We start from the raw sequence: 20290 nt of genomic DNA, 5'->3' as shown, positions 1-20290 counted from the left end.
GTCTGGAGGTTTGTGGGGCTGGATCTGGAGGTTAGCTTACTCACTTGGTCACTGAGTATTCAGAAGGTAATGTGTGGGTTTGGATAGTAATCACATGGGCAAAGGAACAGACTGATAGATGGGAATGTTTAAATAAACCAAGGTAAGATATCACAGGCTGGGGAGCTGGCACACAGGGAGCTGGGAGTTAAGCCTTGGGTGTTCTTGATGGTCAGGGAGAAGGTCGACAGAGGGTCATGGAAATTTGAAACGTGCAAGTCATATCATCAGGATTTCCATATGTATCTTACTTACATATCTAATCTTTAGTGATCCAAGGACCATGATAGTTCCAAAATATCCCATATCACTTCCATCTGTGTTTCAAATGTCAGCACAGAGAAAATATTCACTGTCCTGTGTCCTCAGCAAGATTTTATTGCTCACTGTACAAAGTATTTATTAGAACATAGAACATAGAACATAGAAGAATACAGCGCAGTACAGGCCCTTCAGCCCTCGATGTTGCGCCGATCAAAGCCCACCTAACCTACACTAACCCACTATCCTCCATATACCTATCCAATGCCCGCTTAAATACCCATAAAGAGGGAGAGTCCACTACTGCTACTGGCAGGGCATTCCATGAACTTACGACTCGCTGAGTGAAGAACCTACCGCTAACATCAGTCCTATATCTACCCCCACTTAATTTAAAGCTATGCCCCCTTGTAATAGCTGACTCCATACGTGGAAAAAGGTTCTCACTGTCAACCCTATCTAACCCCCTAATCATCTTGTACACCTCTATCAAATCACCCCTAAACCTTCTTTTCTCCAATGAAAACAACCCCAAGTGCCTCAGCCTTTCCTCATAGGATTTTCCTACCATACCAGGCAACATCCTGGTAAACTTCCTCTGCACCCATTCCAGTGCCTCCACATCCTTCCTATAGTATGGCGACCAAAACTGCACACAATATTCCAGATGTGGCCGCACCAGAGTCTTATACAACTGCAGCATGACCTCAGGACTCCGGAACTCAATTCCTCTACCAATAAAAGCCAGTACGCCATATGCCTTCTTCACTGCACTATTTACCTGGGTGGCAACTTTCAGAGATCTGTGTACATGGACACCAAGATCCCTCTGCTCTTCCACACTCCCAAGTTGTCTACCATTAGCCCAGTAATCCATCTTTTTATTACTCTTACCAAAGTGAAATAAAACCAATTCTAGAAGCAGGTGCATTGTTCATTGCAGTTTATTATGTTCAGAGGGAAGGGCAGACTAAACTCAATAATGAAACATTCTTGCAATCAATTTATTTTGTTTGTTTGCCTTGTTCTGAGCCTATGGAAATGTATTCTTTTCAATTGTAGCTTGATTTGGCTTGGTAGCTGGGCTTTAATTGCAAAACCCTCATATTCATTCCCCAAATTTACACAGGCTTTAACTGCTTAAACTGTAGCCATTTGAGTAGGATCTGGCCCTTGTACAAAACTTGAACATGAACATCAGTCCTGAGCTTCCAGAACAGAACTAGGGGGAGGTTCTGTCATTCAGAGGAGACCTTAAATTGTCATGAAAACTGAACATTGAACTCAAAATGTTAACTCTGTCTGTCTGTCTGTCTCTCTTTCCACAGACGCTGCAAACTTGCTGCATTCCCTCAGCACTTACTCTTTTTCCTTGTTTTAAATTGTCTCCCACCTGCACTCTCAAATGTCTTTATTGTTTAATGTATCAGCCATGGATTACTTGTGAACAGTGTGCCCTAAGACACAGATATGAATGGCTTTACCTTCAGATCTGACTAAAGGCAAAAACTGTGGATGTTGGAAATCAAAACGAACATCGAAAATGCTGGAGAAACTCAGCAGGTCTGACAGCATTCGTGGAAAGAGAAACAGAGTTCTGAGGAACAGTCGCACGAGACTCAGTGTTAACTGTGTTTCTCTTGGCACAGATGTTACCAGAGCCTCTGAATTTCTCAGGCATGTTTTGAATTTGGTTCTTTCAGATCTCCAGTTCCATCTGCAGTTCTTTGTTTTCCTTTCTATTTGCAATATATTATAAAATATTTCAAAACACAAAATAAAGTCCCATTTCCTATTCGAAAACTGCAGTCATTCCAAAAACAAAAAAAAAACTCAGCAGGTCTGGCAGCATCTGTGGAGAGAAATCAGGAGTTAATGTTTTGGGTCCAGTGATCCTTGCTCAGAACAAAATCTGTCAATGATTTTTCTTACAAACGAGCACAATATAACAAATAACCATTAATATTCCAGGAGGCACATTCCACCTTTAAGTCAAGGTTCCAGAAAGACATACCTGGATAATTATTAAGTGCTTTCAAATAATTAGGACAAAACATATTTGTCATTAGTTCGAAATCCCATACATTTTACACACACATATATTTTACATCGGGTCTTTTGTAGCATCTCCCAGTTGAGGCAACCTGCAAATACATCCAAGCTGTCACTGATGCCTCTTTCTCCAGATTACACTTGTTTACATCATTCACCCATAACAAGGAGAGCCAAGCAACCCGGGCAGTGGGATTCTCTGCCATCACTACCTTCCCCCAGCTGTAGGGTGCCATAGCTTGTACCCATGTTGCTTTCAGACTGCCCTATCACCAACCTGCAGAGCTGGAGAGTGGAAAGGTTTTGTCACTTCAACAATGTTTAACTTATATGGAACCATCGATGCCAGAGTTTGGAGGATTGTTTCAGACTGTCTTGGAGCTGCCATGATGTTGATGTAGAAGACAAGTCCTGAGATCCTGCCTCCTTCCAAAGACCTTGGGCCACAGAAGAAGTGCTGCAGGGAATTAAATGAAAAATTCTCTCAATTTGGTTCATAACATGTTTTTCTTTTCTAATTATTCTCTCCAGGGATGTGGCTTTTTTGGTAAGGCTGCCATTTGTTTTCCATCCATTATTACCTTTGAACTGAGTATCTTACTTGACTATTTCAGATGTCAGTTAAGAGCCAACATAATTGCCATGGATCTGGAGTTTCACGAATAAACCTGTAATCTGAGAATCAACCGTGATTATATGGTCATCATCGGCTAGTTTTTAAATCCAGATTTTATTGATTTCATATTTCACCATCAGCTGTGGTAGTATTCGACACCATGATTTCCAGAACAGTGGGTTAGTGCTCAGGATGACCACATGACAATAATGCCATAAGAAACAGGAACAGGAGTAGGCCCTTAAGCTCTTGATCCTGCTCCACCATTTAATAGGATCGTGACTGATCCAACATTCCTCACTTTCACCTTCCTGTGCTTTCCCTGGAAGCCTTGATTCCCTGACTGATTAAGAATCTATCCATCTCAGCCTTAAATATACACAAGGACTCTGCCCCCACAGGGGGCACTGTGACAAGGACTTCCAAAGACACAAAGAGAAGAAATTCAACCTCGTTTCAGTCTTAAACTGGCACCCCTTGATTCTGAGACCATGCTTTCTGGTCCTCGACTCCCCCATGATGAGAAACCTCCTCCCAGCATTTTCCCTGTAAAACCCCTCAAGAATTCCATATTTTTCAATTAGATCATTCTTCTAAGTTCCAGTGAGTAGACTCCCAACCTGTTTAGCATTTGCTATTTAGACAATCCCTGCTCTCTGGGGATTAGCCTAGTAGACCTTCTCTCAACTGCCTCCAATGAAATTTCCCCAAACAAAGAGACCAAAACTGCCCACATTACTCGAGACTGATAGAAGTTTATAAAAGAATGATGGGTATGGATAGAGTTAATGCTAGTTGTCTTTTCCCAAGGGTGGGCATTTCAAGACGAGGGGGCACATTTTTAAAGTGAGAGGAAAGAGATTTTAAAAAGATGAGGAACTTTCTTTATGCATAGGGTGGTTCGCACGTGGAATGAATTTCCTGAGAAAAGGGAGGATGTGGGTACAATTATAAGGTTTAAAAGACATTTGGATAAGTACATGCGTGGGAAAGGGTTGGAGGGCTATGGGCCAGGAGCGGGCAGGTGGAACATGTTGAGTTTGGGATAATGTTCGGCAAGGCTTTGTTGGACCGGACGGTCTGTTTCCATGTTGTATGGCTCTATGTGGTCTCACCTGTAAGTATTCCCTACTCTTACACTCCAATCTCCTTGAAATAAGGGTCTCTGAATGTTATCAAGATGCTAGTGCGTCCCTGAGGCAATGGCAAAATTAAAATACAACACTGCCCATGCTTCCACCAGGGCCATAGTTGAACAATCATAACTCAACCACTTCAAGATGAGTTGGAAGCTCCAGTGGGGCATTGCAGTATCGATCAGAAATGGGGCACTATGCCTTTCTCAAGTGTAGTCGACAAACAGGGTGTGGACTGTAGGCAGAGGAAATAGGGGATCAGCAGTAATCTTCTGAGAGTGAAGATGAAGATAAAGACAAGGACATAGAACAGGGTGAACATACATGAGCGCAGGCATACCTACATTATCGGGTAATGCAGTGTCAAAGACCAGAAAACAGAAAGAACCGAATTGCAACACACGTCTAGGATGAATAAACTAGGTTTAGACTTCCTCATGTATAATTGTTTTTGGTTATATGGTAACAACCATGGTTCAGGCAAAATATATGTGGACCAAGTTATTTTTGTAATCATCCAACATTCCTGTTGTTGAGTAAATGTTTTCTTAATCATATTAATGTATGCTTGGTGAAGGTAAAGGTAAAGTCCACATAGTCTGAGTAGACCATGGGTTGTTCTCATTACAGAGAGATGTGTATACTCAGTTTGGACTGTTTAGTATCTACACATCATAGACCCTTCAAACTGTTGAGAAGATAGCAGCAGCAGTCAGTGAGAAAGGGACACTAACATAGCTTGCTGCTAAAGTTCGGTAGTTTTATAGCCTGTAGTCAAAATATGTAATTCAGTGTAATGTCATCTCTCACAATAGTAAGTTAAGAGCATTCCTGAAGCATTTTATAAGAATGATCCCAGGAATGAAAGGCTTGTCACATGAGGAGTGGCTGAGGACTCTGGGTCTGGACTCAATGAAGTTCAAAAGAGTGAGGGAGATCTGATTGAAACTTACAGAATACTGAGACCCCATGGTAGACTGGATATGGAAAGGTGTTTCCACGAGTAGGAGAGACTAGAACCAGAGGACATAGCCTCAGAATGAAAAGGTGATGCTTTAAAGCTGAGAGAAGCTATAGACCGGTAAGCCTGACATTGGTGGCTACTTGGGTGCCCATGTGGGTGCCCATGGGCCCCAGCTATGCCTGCCTCTTCGTAGGATATGTGGAACAGTCCATCTTCCGCAGCTACACTGGCACCACCCCCCACCTTTTCCTCCGTTACATCGATGACTGTATCGGCACTGGCTCGTGCTCCCACGAGGAGGTTGAACAATTCATCCACTTTACCAACACCTTCCACCCCAAGCTCAAATTCACCTGGACTGTCTGAGACTCCTCCCTCCCCTTCCTAGACCATTTCATTTCTATCTCGGGCGACCGAATCAACACGGACATTTACTATGAACCAACCGACTCCCACAGCTTCCTAGACTACATCTCCTCCCACCCTGCCCCCTATAAAAACGCCATTTCATATTCCCAATTCCTTCGTCTCCGGCGCATCTGCTCCTAGGAGGACCAGTTCCAATAACGTTCAACCCAGATGGCCTCCTTCTTCAAAGACTGCAATTTTCCACCCGAACATGATCGACGATGCCCTCCACCGCATCTCCTCCACTTCCCGCTCCTCCGCCCTTGAGCCCCGCTCCTCCAATCGCCACCAGGACAGAACCCCACTGGTCCTCACCTATCACTCCACCAACCTCCATATCATCCGCCGTCATTTCCGCCACCTCCAAACGGACCCCACCACCAGGGATATATTTCCCTCCCCTCCCCTATCAGCGTTCCGAAAAGACCACTCCCTCCGTGACTCCTTCGTCAGGTCCACACCCCCCACCAACCCAACCTCGACTCCCGGCACCTTCCCCTGCAACTGCAAGAAATGCAAACTTGCGCCCACACCTCCCCCCTTACTTCCCTCTAAGGCCTCAAGGGATCCTTCCATATCTGCCACAAATTCACCTGCACCCCCACACACATCATTTATTGCGTCCGCTGCACCCGATGTGGCCTCCTCTATATTGGAGAGACAGGCTGCCTACTTGCGGAACATTTCAGAGAACACCTCTGGGACACCCGGACCAACCAAACCAACCACCCCGTGGCTCAACGCTTCAACTCCCCCTCCCACTCCACCAAGGACATGCAGGTCCTTGGACTCCTCCATCGCCAGACCATAGCAACATGACGGTTGGAGGAAGAACACCTTATCTTCCGCCTTGGACCCTCCAACCAGAAGGGATGAACTCAGATTTCTCCAGTTTCCTCATTTCCCCTTCCCCCACCTTGTCTCAGTCAAATCCCTCGAACTCAGCACCGCCTTCCTAACCTGCAATCTTCTTCCTGACCTCTCCGCCCCCACCCCCACTCCCACTCCAGCCTATCACCCTCACTTTGACCTCCTTCCACCTATCGCATTTCCAACACCCCTCCCCCAAGTCCCTCCTCCCTACCTTTTATCTTAGCCTGCTGGACACACTTTCCTCATTCCTGAAGAAGGGCTCATGCCTGATCGTCGATTCTCCTGCTCCTTGGATGCTGCCTGACCTGCTGCGCTTTTCCAGCAACACATTTTCAGCTCTGATCTCCAGCATCTGCAGTCCTCACTTTCTCCTCAATTGAGTCAAGATTAGGTGAGGAGAACTGGTTGGCATGGACGTGTTGGATTGATGGGACTGTTTCTGCATTGTACATCTCTATGACTCTGTCACCCCCTCCACCCAGTACACTCCTCCCTATCTCTGTAACCTCATCCAGCCCTGACACCTTCTCTATCTCCTGAACCTCCTCCGCCCCCTACACCCCACCCTATCTCTGAAACCTTCGCCAGTCCCAATAACCCTCTCTTAGCTGTCACATCAATGCTCATTATCACTCCATGATGTCAGCCCTCCTGCGATTCCAGCCTCTTGACCATCCCCTGATTCCATCACTCCACCGGCCTTCAGCTGCTTGGGCCCTCCATGTTATCATCTCATGAGACTTTGAGCAATTTGCCTTTCCCTTCTCTGATGAATCCTGTCCATTTTTTCCAGGAAACAATGTTATACCTGTTGTGGATTTACTAGAGTAATTCAGGAAGGGTCCCTCAACAGCACCTTGTAAACCCAACATCAATATCATCTTGAAGACAAGGCCAGCAATATGATGCAACACTACTCCTTCTGCAGTTACTCTCCACTTCACCCTTAATCCCAACTTTGAAAATAATCATCCTTCCTTCAGTTTTTCTGGGACAGAATCCTGGAACTCTCTCCCATGTGACTTTGCATTTGTAGTCAGGATTCTTAAAACACAAGGACTGTGGAGTTAAAGAGGAGAGTTCCTTATCATTTATGCCGGAGAGATTCGGGGGATGGGTAACAAGGCTGTCCCAGTCAGTGATGCCCACCTCATGTGAATCCACAAACAAGTATGTCATTGTGATGTTGCCATGGGAATGCACATTACATTCCTGTTCTGAGGGATACACAGGAACAGTAGGAAATGAGACTTGGTCGAATCAGTCAAAGAGCCAAGATGTTTCACATCAGTGTCCCAGCGAGATGTGGACAGTTACTAGGTGAGTCAGGGTGAAACAATACCTGCTGGAGTGTGATGACCTTCATTGTTCAGCTCTCTGAAGACTGGAGTTGGGATGGTGTGCTGAGGTTGGACAGGAAGTTGGTAAGACCAGTTCTGGAAGACTGTGTCCTGTTCTGCTCACGCTGCTGTAGGAAGGATATTATTAAAATGGAGACGGTTCAGAAAAGATTGACCAGGATGATGCCAGGAGTACAGGGTTTGAGATATAAAAATAGACTGGAGAGGCTGGGGACATTTTACAAAGAACATTACAGCACAGGAACAGGCCCTTCAACCCTCCAAGCCTGCACTGACACATTTTGCCTTCCATATTAAAACTGTCTTCACTTACAGGATCCGTATTCCCCTGTTTCCTTCCTATTCATGCCTGCTGCTGGATGCTTCTTGAAAACTCCAGTTGTGTCTGCTTCCATTGTCTGTTCTGGCAGTGTGTTCCATGAACTCACCACCCTATCCATGATAAACATGCCTCACATATCTCTTTTAAACACCCCCCTGACCCCTCCACCTTGAACCTGTGTCCCCAAGTAACTGACTCTTCCACCCTGAGAAAAGGCCTCATACTTTCCACCCGATCCATGCCATTCACAATCTTATAAACTTCTATAAGGTCGCCCCTCAACCTCCTGCATTCCAGTGAACACAAACCCAGTCTATCCAATCTTTCTTCACAGGTAAGATCCCCCATTCCAGACAACATCCTGGTAAACATTTTTTGTCCCCTCTCTGAAGGATCCACATCAGAACTGTATGTGTTTTTCACTGCAGCATAGGAAATTGAGGGGTGACCTTGCTGAGGTTTATAAAATCATGACAGTGATTGATAAGGTAAATGACAAGGATCTTTTCCCTAGCGTGGGGGGAGTTCAGACTCAGGGCCATGTTTGTAAGGTCAGAGGAAAAAGATTTAAAGATTGAGGAGCAACTCTTTTTTCCCAGAGTGGTTTGTGATGGAATGAACTTCCAGATGAAGTAATGTATGTGGGCACAGTTACAATGTTTAAAAGATGCCATCTCTTGATGCCAGTCGTTTTTTTTCTCCATTCTGTGCTACTGAATGCCCAAATTTCTGTGACATGCATTTCCGGAGGACTAACATGGCAAGGGAGTACACGTTAAATAGGAGGACCCTGGCAAGCACAGAAGACTAGACGGATCCTGGTTTGTGTGTTCCAGCCATCCGTGAAGGCAGCAGGATAGGCAGGTAAGGGAATTAAGAAGGGTCAAAGCCACTGAATACATGAGCAGGGAGGTGTCATGTTGGAGCTTTACAGGATTTTGGTGAGACCACAGCTGGAATACTGTGTGCAGTTCTGGTCACCGCATTATAGGAAGGATGTGATTGTACTGGAGGGGGTGCAAAGGAGAACCACCAGGATGTTGCATTAGATTGAGCATTGCCTAAACCTGCAGAGTGTGTGTGTGTGTGTGTGTGTGTGTGGCTGTGGTAACCCACCTAGCCTGCACATCCCTGGACATTATGGGCAATTCAGCATGGCCAATCCATCTAACTTGAACATCTTTGAAATTAGAGCACCCGAAGGGTACCCAAGCAGACGACATGCAAAACTCCACAAAGCCACCCAAGGCTGGAATCAAACTCTGGTCCCAGGTACTGTGCTCCAACAATGCTAACCTCTGAGCCACTCTTGGCCAGGGGATTTTTTTCTGGATCCATATCAACTTGCTGTGCTCAGATTCACAGCTTTATTATGAACGGTCAAATCACCATAACTCCAATTTCGCATCAGAGAGAGAGAGAGATGACGGGTGGTGAAGTTTGATTTTATTTGACTTACTATTGTTACTTTTTTACAAATAAATTCATGGGATGGGGGCACCATTGGCCAGGCCAGTGTTTATTGCCCATCCCTAATAGCCCAGAGGGCAGTTAAGAGTCACAGTACAAACAGGTAACCACCTTCCCGTCTCCTGGTCCTCTCTTCATCCAAGGGTTACCCCTCCCACATTGTTGTGGGCTCGATGGAAGGTTCCTTCCTGAAAGAGCATCTCAGCCCAGGCTGGGGCGTGGGTTATTGGACTTGACTGGCTCTGTGTTCTCTCTGGTAGTAGGTTCTCCGATCGCGATCCTTTCCTTTACTTCACCCGGGCAACACCGGTCCAGGAACGGCTGGAGAGAAGCAGAGACCGGGAAAAGAAACGCCTGTAGCCAAGCAGGCAGACAGGAGCGAGGGGAGCCCGGACTCCGAGAGAGAAACAACGGAACATTGGCTAGGTTTCATCCAGAGGAGGGCGGGAGGAGTTACTGAGAGAGACAGGGAGAGGGAGAGGAGTTAGTGAGACAGAGAGAGAGAACGAGGAGTTACAGAGGGACAGAAAGAGAGGAGGAACGAGAGAGGAGTTACTGAGGGAGAGGGATGAGTTAGTGGAGGAGAGGGATTACAAAGGGAGAAGGATTATAGAGGGAGAGGGGTTACAAAGGGGTCACAGATAGAGGGAGAGGTGTTAAAGTGGGAGAGGAATTCCAGAGGGAGAGCAGTTCCGGGGGGAGAGGGAGTGAAAGTCGGAGTTTTTCGTTGAATCTTGAGGAAAAGGAAAGACAAGAGTCTAACAAGGAGAGGGGACTGGCTGGGGCGACCTCTCCAGCAAATTGCAGTCACTCCTTCCGCACGGTCTAGTGAAGGCAGTACTGCCCAGCACAGAGAGCATCCATTCTGCGTTTGCCTATCGCCTGTAGGCTGGGGACACTGCCCTCTGGAAAGCGCTGTGCCCAAGCTGAGCCAGCGTTGTGCCCACTGGTCGTGCCTCAGATCAGCGCTGTGTGTGCTCAGTGTGGTCTTGTTGTGCCAATGGCTGCTGGTCCAGAGAGGAGGGAGCCGGCTGACCCTCAGGCTGGTGAAACCAGGCGCCAGTCCAATGCAGGAACACCTCCTGCTGGTCGAGGAGAACTCCACCTGCTGGCAGACCATCCAGGGGGACAGGCAGGAGGTGGAAAGGGCCCTCCTCAACTCCATTACTATCTCCCTCAAGCACCAGGCCGTCACTGAGGGAGATTATCTGAACAAGACCCGAAATTGCAGATCGTTTGTGAGGGCCCGCAAGTATATCACTGTCCCCCTGAGCCCTGAGGAGGAACACTTCCCCTTGGCTTACACCATGGCCATCCACCAGAGCATTGAGATGTTCGAGAGGCTTCTACGGAGCATTTACGCCCCACAGAATGTCTACTGTATCCACGTGGACCGCAAATCCCTGAGTCAATTTCATGCGGCCGTTCGGGCCATCGCTTCGTGTTTCCACAATGTCTTTGTCGCAGCCAAGCTGGAGTGGGTCACCTAATCTGGCTGGAGCAGAGTTCAGGCAGATCTCAACTGCATGAAGGAGCTGCTGGAGAGCCCTGTCCCCTGGAGGTACTTCATCAACGTGTGTGGCCAAGACTTCCCCCTGAAGACCAACCGGGAGGTAGTCCGCAGCCTCAGAGCTCTGAACGGCTTCAACGTGATTGAGTCGGATCCTGCACCAGGGTTCAAAAAGGTAACCGCCTTCCTGTCTGCTGGGCCTCTCTCCATCCAAGTGTTTTCCATCCTCCCTCCCTCCATCATCCCTCTCTCTCTCTTCCAGTCCTTCACTCCCGACTGTACAAAGAGAGACAAGGTTGTTAAAATTGTTCAACTGCATGGAGGGAGGTTCAGAATGTACAAAGGAATAGAGAGGAGTTAGAGAGTTCAGCTGCAAACAGAGTAGAAGGGCAATTGATGTTTCAGGTCGGAAACTTTCATCAGAACCCAGGGAGAGGAAGGGGCTGCAGACAAAATGGGGGTGTGGGGCTGGGGAAAGGTGGGTGGGATGGCGATTGGTGGATGCAGGGAGGAGGTGGCTGTGATTGGACAGTGGGTGGGGGGGGGAGCAGATGGGTGGAAAGGAAGACGGTCAGGTGAAAGGGATGGCGTAAAAAGAGAGGGCTGGGCCTGGGATAAGGAGGGATATAGACTGATTACGAGAGTATACAGGAATGTAGGTAGGTTAAGAGTGGAGGGGAAAGTGAGGACTACAGATGCTGGAGATCAGAGACAAGAATGTGGCACTGGAAAAGCACAGCAGCTCAGGCAGTATCTGAAGAGCAGAAGAATCAATGTTTCGGATATAAGCCCTTCATCAGGAATGAGGCTTGTGGGCCAGGAGGCTGAGAGATAAGTGGGAAGGGTGTGGGGCTGGGGGTGGAAGGAAGCTGGAAAAGTGATAGACAGATGAAGGTATGTGGCGGGGGGGGGGGGGGGGTTGTGGAAGGTGGAGTGGACAGGTGGGAAGGAAGGTGGACCGGTCAGGAGGGTGGTGCTGTGTTGGAGGCTTGGGACTGTGATAAGTTGGGGTGGGGAAATGAGTAAACTAGTGAAATCAACAATGATCTGCCTGGTTGCAGGGTTCCAAGGTGGAATATCCAGGCGTCAGCTGGTAAGAGTTTGGTGATGGAGGAGGCCCAGAAACTGCATGCCCTTGGTGGGAGGGAGAGTTAAAGTGGTAAAAACAATGACTGCAGACGCTGGAAACCAGATTCTGGATTAGTGGAATTTTGCCCGAAACGTCGATTTCGAAGCTCCTTGGATGCTGCCTGAACTGCTGTGCTCTTCCAGCACCATCAATCCAGAAGGGGAAAGTTAAAGTATTCAGCCAGAGGCGGTGGGGTTGGTTGGTGAGTGTGGGTGTCCCAGAGATGTTCTCTGAAACAATCCACAAGTCAGAGTTCTGTCTCCCCGATGTAGAGGAGACCACATAAGGTGCAATGGATGCAGTAGATAACATTGGTGGAGGTACAAGTACACTTCTGTCAGATGTGGAAGGATCCTTTGGAGCCTTGGACTGAGGTGAGGGGGAAGGTGTGGGTACAGGTTTTGCACTTCTTCCAGAGGACAGGGAAGGTGCCAGGAGGGGACGGTGGGTTGGTAGGGGGTGTGAATCTGACAAGGTAGTTGCAGAGGGAATGGTCTCTGAAATGCAGATGGAGTGCAGAGGAAAATATGTCCCTAATGGTGCGGTCTGTTTGTAAGTGGCAGAAGTGGTGAAGGATAATGCAATGTATCCGGATGTTGGTGGGGTAGAAGGTGAGGACCAAGGGGTACTGTCTCTGTTGTGTTGGGAGGGGTGTGGTTTAAGGATGAAGGTACAGGAAATGGAGCAGATGCACTGGAGAGCATTGTCAACCATGTGGGAGAGGAAGTTGTAGTTTTTGGAGGTAGGACACCATCTGAGATGTTCTGTGATGGAAGTGGTCCTCCTGGGAACAGATGCAGCAGAGGCAGAGAATAAGGGATAATGTGTTTACAGGGGTAGGGTGGGAGGAGGTGTATTTCAGGTAGCTGTGGGAGTTGGTGGGTTTGTAGTAGATGTCCGCGGTTAGTCGGTTGCCAGAGATGGAGAGGTCCAGGAAGGGGAAAGGTGTGAGAGATTGTCTGGGTGAATTTTGAAGAAGTAACAAAGAGGATTAATGAGGGCAGAGTAGTAGATGTCATCTATATGGACTTCAGTAAGGTATTCAACAAGGTTCCCCATGGGAGACTGATTAGCAAGGTTAGATCTCATGGAATACAGGGAGAACTAGCCATTTGGATACAGAACTGGCTCAAAAGGTAGAAGACAGACGGTGGTGGTGGAGGGTTGCTTTTCAGACTGGAGGCCTGTGACCAGTGGAGTGCCACAAGGATCGGTGCTGGGCCCTCTATTTTTTTGTCATTTACATAAATGATTTGGATGCGAGCATAAGAGGTACAGTTAGTAAGTTTGCAGATGACACCAAAATTGAAGGTGTAGTGGACAGTGAAGAGGGTTACCTCAGATTACAACAAGATCTGGACCAGATGGGCGAATGGGCTGAGACATGGCAGATGGAGTTTAATTCAGATAAATGTGCGGTGCTGCATTTTGGGAAAGCAAATCTTAGCAGGACTTAAACATTTAATGGTCCTTGGGAGTGTTTCTGAACAAAGAAACCTTGGAGTGCAGGTTCCTAGCTCCTTGAAGCAGAGTTGCAGGTAGATAGGATAGTGAAGGCAGCGTTTGGTATATGCTCCTTTATTGATCAGAGTATGGAGTACAGGGGTTGGGAGGTCATTTGTGGCTGTACAGGACATTGGTTAGGCCCTGTTGTAATATTGCATGCAATTCTGGTCTCCTTCCTATTGGAAAGATGTTGAAAGGATTCCAAAATGATTTACAAGGATGTTGACAGGGTTGGAGATTGGAGCTAAAGGGAGACGCTGAACAGGCTGAGGCTGTTTTCCCTGGAGCATCAGAGGCTGAGGGGTGACCTTATAGGAGGTTAACAAAATTATGAGGGGCATGGATAGGATAAATAGACAAAGTCTTTTCCCTGGGGTCGGGGAGTCGAGAACTAGAGGGCATAGGTTTCGGTTGAGAGGGAAAAGATATAAAAGAGACCTGAGGGGCAACATTTTCATGGAGAATGTGGTACGTGTATGGAATGAGCTGCCAGAGGATGTGGTGGAGACTGGTACAATTGCAACATTTAAGAGGCATTTGGATGGGTATATGAATAGGAAGGGTTTGGAGGGATATAGGCCGGGTGCTGGCAGGTGGAACTAGATTGGGTCGGGATATCTGGTCAGCCTGGACAATTTGGACCGGTGATCTGTTTCCATGCTGTACATCTCTGTGACTGTAAGTGGGTACTGCAGATGCTGGAGATTACAGTCAAGATTAGAGCAGTGTTGAAAAAGCACAGCAGGTCAGGCAGCATCAGAGGAGCAGGAAACCCCTACATCAGGAATAACTTCACAGAGGCCATTATCCAGTCACCAACTCACCATTTTGTTTACACATGGAGTCCTTGACACGGATCCAGCTTCCTCAGAGCCAGCTCAGAGTGAACAGAACATCTGATCATCCTGTTTATTTTTTTTCGGAAGCAGCCTCAGGAGTAGCAGTCAAAGTCGTCTCCAGGTGTAGGTAGGCCCAGGCAGCAGCAGCAGGGGTGCAGGCGAGGTCCAGGCTTCAGTCGGAGGAGCAGGCCCAGACTGTAGCAGCAGTGGTGGTAGTAGCTGCCTGTGCAGCTGAGCACAGCTTCAAATTAACAGAAATAAGCAGAAAGAAACCCCAGAAAACAATCACAACAAACCATGAAAAAAAATTTAAAACTACTCTTCAGTAGGAGGACACACAGCAGCACATAAGACACACTGAAGATGTTTCGAAGTCAGTCTCCTCTCCTCGAGAGGATTGAAGAGTCCTTCATATGCTGATCCAGCTCCCCTAGAGCCAGCTCTCAGTGAGCAGATCCCTTGACATGCCTGTTTATTTTTCTTCCACTACCACCCGACAGCAGTCATGCTTATTTTTCCCTTGTACCCATGTCATGTGTGTAGGTGTCAGATGCAGTGAAAAACAACAAGTGTGTAAATCTTAATTTATATGGGAAATAGAACTCACTCACTTCAATAATTTCAGTGCAAGACAAGATCTGCAGCAGCAGTATCATCTGATATACTCTTGCAAGAGTGGTATCTACAACGTAGGCACACAGTACAAAACCTTAATACAATTCATTTCTCTTTCCCTCCTCCCACTACTCTAAACCCAGCGCCCATTCCTCTTGTTTATCTCTTGCCTTATCTGGCCTTGTGCGTAACAGTACAGATTTTGCTTGGCCATTTCACCACATCCCTCTGTGGTCTATTGTTAGCGTATATCTACTTTCACTGCCATCTGCTTCCTTGCTTGCGAAAGCAACATTTCCTCTCATTCTTCGTCCACACGGAGCCTTATGACCTCTTGATTGTGGTTTTTGTTTTTGCAGAAGTGGGAAACAGATGCTTATAACTGTTTGTACAAGTATATCTAGCTTAACCTACACTCCCCTTCCTCTTTCATGATTCAGCTTTGTGATTTTCGCAGACAACATTAATAATTGCTCCTCACAATTTATATTCCATCACCAGGAAGAAAGGAAACAGACAGTCCTGTTTATTTATATTTTATTAAACAATTCACAGTTTATACAAACAATTACATTTACAGCTGTATACAGAGAAACAGCAATTTTACAAGGGAGGGGAATGACAAAGCCAAGCCCCAAACCCTGACATTCAACCGGTTTTCAGGGAAAGGAGGACAAACCTCAAATCCCAGTTTCAATCATTACGAACAGTAACAATGACATTCCGTACATATAAGACAGTCCAACTGTGTAAGAAACAGAGCATACAATACAGACCCCCAAAAAACCAGCAAGCCTCCACCCCCCACCACCCACCTAAATCCCTCCCACCTTCTGGCCGCTCTAAGGCAGCCCGCCCCTACGCGCCTTCCGACTCTCAGTCCGGCCTGACACACCTTTCGACCACCTGTAGGACAGCCCATCCAGATTACCCCTTCTAAGGACGACTGCGCTCAGAATGGCCTACCCACCTACTGGCTCTAGGGGCAACTGGCATCAGGGTGGCCTACCCACCCTCTGGTTCTCGGGGTGACAGCTTTCAGGACGAGCCATGAATGTCCCAGCTCACAGTAAGCCCTGCCAGACCCAGGGACACACAAGACAGTGCAGGTGATAAGCCCAACAAGAAACACAATAGTTAATTGTGAAAAAATGGAGTCCTTTCTGGTACACAGAGTCCAAATAGTGAGTCTTCAAAAAAAATAGAGTTCTCAGGAACAGAGTCCACTCCAGTTTACATGTGTTGTCAGAAATAGAGTCCACTGCTAAAAACAAGGTCTACAACCAAGGTAAGAGTCCACTCCCAAAGGCAGCAAATGCACACCCCACAGCACACAGGTGTTCAGTCTCCATGGAGTCCTGGCACATCCTTGGAGAGCCAGGCCAACTCACAGGAACACAGTACATTGTAAAGGTGGTTAACTCACAGGGGTTTTGGTCCACTCCTGAAAGGAAGGTCTTCTCCCAAACTCTAGGATACAGCAAATGCTCACCTCCCAGCACACACACAGGTGTTCAATCTTCAGAGGCCCAGTCTCAGAGCTAGACCTCCCCACAGGAACAGCTCCTCTGGTAAAATGTATGTCTTCTACAAGGGCTCAGTCCAAACAGTGAGGACACATACAAAAAACAAAGAAAACTAGAGTCCAAGGGCTAAGCCCTACCACAAAATTAACATTGTCCTTTTCTCAAAAGTGAAGAAGAGTAACACACAGACTATAACCAGTCAGTGAAACAACAGTCCCCTAATGAGAACTGAGTTACACCTGAAACACAGTCTGTGCATCAGGAGTTTAACAATCAGTCCTCAGTAAAGGAATGCCAGTTAACAAACTGGCTAAATAATTCAGCCAGTTCAGGAATCAGGTTTCCCCCACACAAAAAACAAGCAGAAACCAACAGTAACACACTGACGGTGACCCAGCCAGCACAGAGTCAGTCACCTAAATCAAGAAGACCGCTGAATCTCCTGTTTATAAATTTTATTAAACAGTTTACAAAAACAGTTAACATTTACAACTGTATACAAGAGATAGAAATTTTACAAGGGAGAGGAGCATTCCCCTGTTTTTTTTATTTTATTAAACAAGTACAAAAAAAAGAGGTTACAGCACAACAGTTAACATTTACAGCTGTATACAACAGCAATTTTACAAGGGAGAGGAGCAGCAAAGCTCGGCCCCAAACCCTACCGTTCAACCAGTTTACAGGGAATTGAGGACAAACCACAAATCCCAGTTTCAAATATGAAAAGACAGCAACAATGACATTTATGCATAAGACAATCCTGTTACGTTAAAAAGTGCAGATAATGCAGACCCAGCAAGCCCCCGTCCCTCCCACCTTCCGACCACTCTATAGCAGCCCCCCCACGCGCCTTCCGGCTCTCGGTCCGCCCTGACACACCTTTCGACCACCTCTAAGACTGCCCGCCCCACGACCCACCTGGGGTGACAGCGCTGAGGACGGCTACCCACCTTCTCGCTCTCGGTCTGCCCCTACGTACCATTGGGCTCTCACCCACCCCGATGGGCCATCTGGCCAATGGCTATCCTGGCACATCTTTCGGCCACCTCTAGGACAGCCCGTTCCCTTCCCTGGGATAACAGGGTGCAGGGCAGCCCACAAGCCTTCTGGATCTCAGCCCGCCCCCACACGCTTTCTGGCTCTCGGCTGCTCTGATACAGCTTTCGACCACCTCTAGGACAGCCCGTCGGCGATTACCCCTTTTCAGGACGACGGTGCTCAGAACGGTCTACCCACCATCTAGCTCTCGGGGAGACTGTCATCAGGGTGGCTACCCACCCTCCGGCTTTTGGGACAGCCTACCAACCTTCAGGTTCACAGGGTGGCCCACCCACCCTCCGGCTAAGACCTGCCAGACCCAGGGACATGCAAGACAGTGCAGGTGATAAGCCCAACAAACCATATGATAGCTAATTACCAACAAACAGAGTCCGTTCTAGTCCAGAGTCTATTAACACAGACATTTTTCTTCAAAATGTAGAGTCCATTTCCAGACCTGAGGGGTGGAGAGAATGCCACACAAGGCCTTGATGAGACCACATCAGAATCAGTCTGTACATTTTTCTCTCATTTAAAACATAAAATAATTACATTGACAGCAAGTTTCACCTGCCTTTTTCCCAGGGATGAAGGTTGAACAAATTGGCTTTTACACATTTAAGTTTGGAAATCTGAGAGATCTTTTTGAAATGTATAAATTTCTCTGAGGGGATATGATAAGATGGTTGATGGGACATTGCTTTCTCTTGTAGGTTTGATATGATGTTCTGGAGAATAAGATATCGTCAGAGTCCTACAGCACCGAAACATACCCTTTCGTCCAACTCATCCATGCCAACCAGGTATCCTAATTGGAACTAGTCCCATTATCCTGTGTTTGGTCCATATCCCTCTAAACTTGTCCTCTTTATGTCGTCTGTTAAATCTTGTGATTGTACCCACTATAACAATTCTTTTTGGCAACTTGCTCCGTATTTGCACCACCCTCAGGTCTTACCTTAAACCTATGCCCTCTGGGTTTGGACTCCCCCATCCTGGGGCTATTCACTTTTATTGATTTCCCCCACAATTTTATAAACCTCTATATGGTCACCCTTCACCCTCCAATACTCCAGTGAGAAAAGTCCTAGCATATCTAACCTCTCCTTATAACTGCAGTCCTGGCAACATCTTTGTAAATCTATTCTGCATCCTTTGCAGTTGAACAACACCCTTCCAACAGCAGGGAGATCACAAATTTATCCAATACTCCAAAAGTGGCCTCACCAATGCCTTGCAGAATTATTTTCCCCTGAGAGGGCTGTTGCACTGTGTAAATCTCTTCTGTACGAAGTTGTGAAGGCTGACTTGATGAAGTTATGAAAGGGTGAGCAAGGTGACCTTTTTTTTAAAACAAGATAAGGACCCCGGGGCAAACGATAGAAATGTGGAATTTAAATTGCAACCAGAAGAGCAGTGATCTTCTTGAATGGTGGAGCAGACTTGAAGGGACGAATGGCTGACTTATGCTTTGATATTGGTGGAGACAAGTTATGCCTTAGTTCAAGTAAAGAGTAGGGAGTTTTCTGACCACTCAGCTAAGGGCTTTGGTGTCCCTCCTGATAACATGAACCTTGAAGTTAATCTCCCTCTGCGCCAGTCACAGAATTAAAGAATTCTTGCGGAAGGATGCCATTCAGCCCATCATGTCTGTAATTATTCCACATCTAGTACCAATCTTCTGCATTTGCACATTCAGCTCTGGCAACATCTGATAAATCTTTTCTGAACCTTTTCAAGTTTCACAACATCCTTCCTATAGCAGGGAGACCAGAATTACATGCTGTAGTCCAGAACTTGCCAAACCAATGTCCTGTTCAGACACGGCATGACCTCCCAAATCCTACACACAACGCACTGACCAATAATGGCAAGCGTAGCAAACGACATCTTCACTAACCTGTCTATCTGCGACTCCTTTTTCAAGAAACTATGAATCTGCATTCCACGATCCATTGTTTCATTATCACTCCCCAGACTTTTCCATGAAGTGTATTATTCCTGCCCTGATTTGCCTTTCCAAAATGGAGCACCTCACATTTATCGACATTAAACTACATCTGGCACTCCTCGGCCTATTATCCCATCTGATCAAGATCCCGTTGTACTCTGAGGTTGACTTGAAATATTACTCTGGATGTAGGTTTGCTCGTTGAGCTGGAAGGTTCATTTTCAGATGTTTTGTCACCATACTAGGCAACATCTTCAGTGAACCTTCCAACTCAGCGAGCAAACCTACATCTAGAACCTCAACCTGAACTACAAACCTTCTCAAAACTTGCTGATATATTACTGTCATGTATAATCGAGTTACAGTAAAAAATGTTGTCTTATGTGCTTTACAGTCAGATATTGATAGGTTAAGTTGGCAAAAATGTTGGCAAATGGAGTGCAATGTGGGAAAATGTGAAGTTGTTCATTTGGAAGGGAAATCAAAAGAATAGAATATTATTTAAATGGAGAAAGCTTCAGAAAGCTGCAACACAAAGGGACTTGGGGGAACTAGTGAATGAAACATGGAAAGCTTGCACACGGGGGCAGCAGGTAATTGGGAAGACTAATGGAATGTTGGACGAAAACAGAAATTTCTGGAGAGACTCAGCAGGTCGGGTAGCATTCATAGAG

The sequence above is a fragment of the Chiloscyllium punctatum genome, chromosome 29 (genome assembly GCF_047496795.1).
Source record: "Chiloscyllium punctatum isolate Juve2018m chromosome 29, sChiPun1.3, whole genome shotgun sequence".
In the NCBI taxonomy this organism is placed as follows: domain Eukaryota; kingdom Metazoa; phylum Chordata; class Chondrichthyes; order Orectolobiformes; family Hemiscylliidae; genus Chiloscyllium; species Chiloscyllium punctatum.
This window is presented reverse-complemented; position numbering follows the sequence as displayed.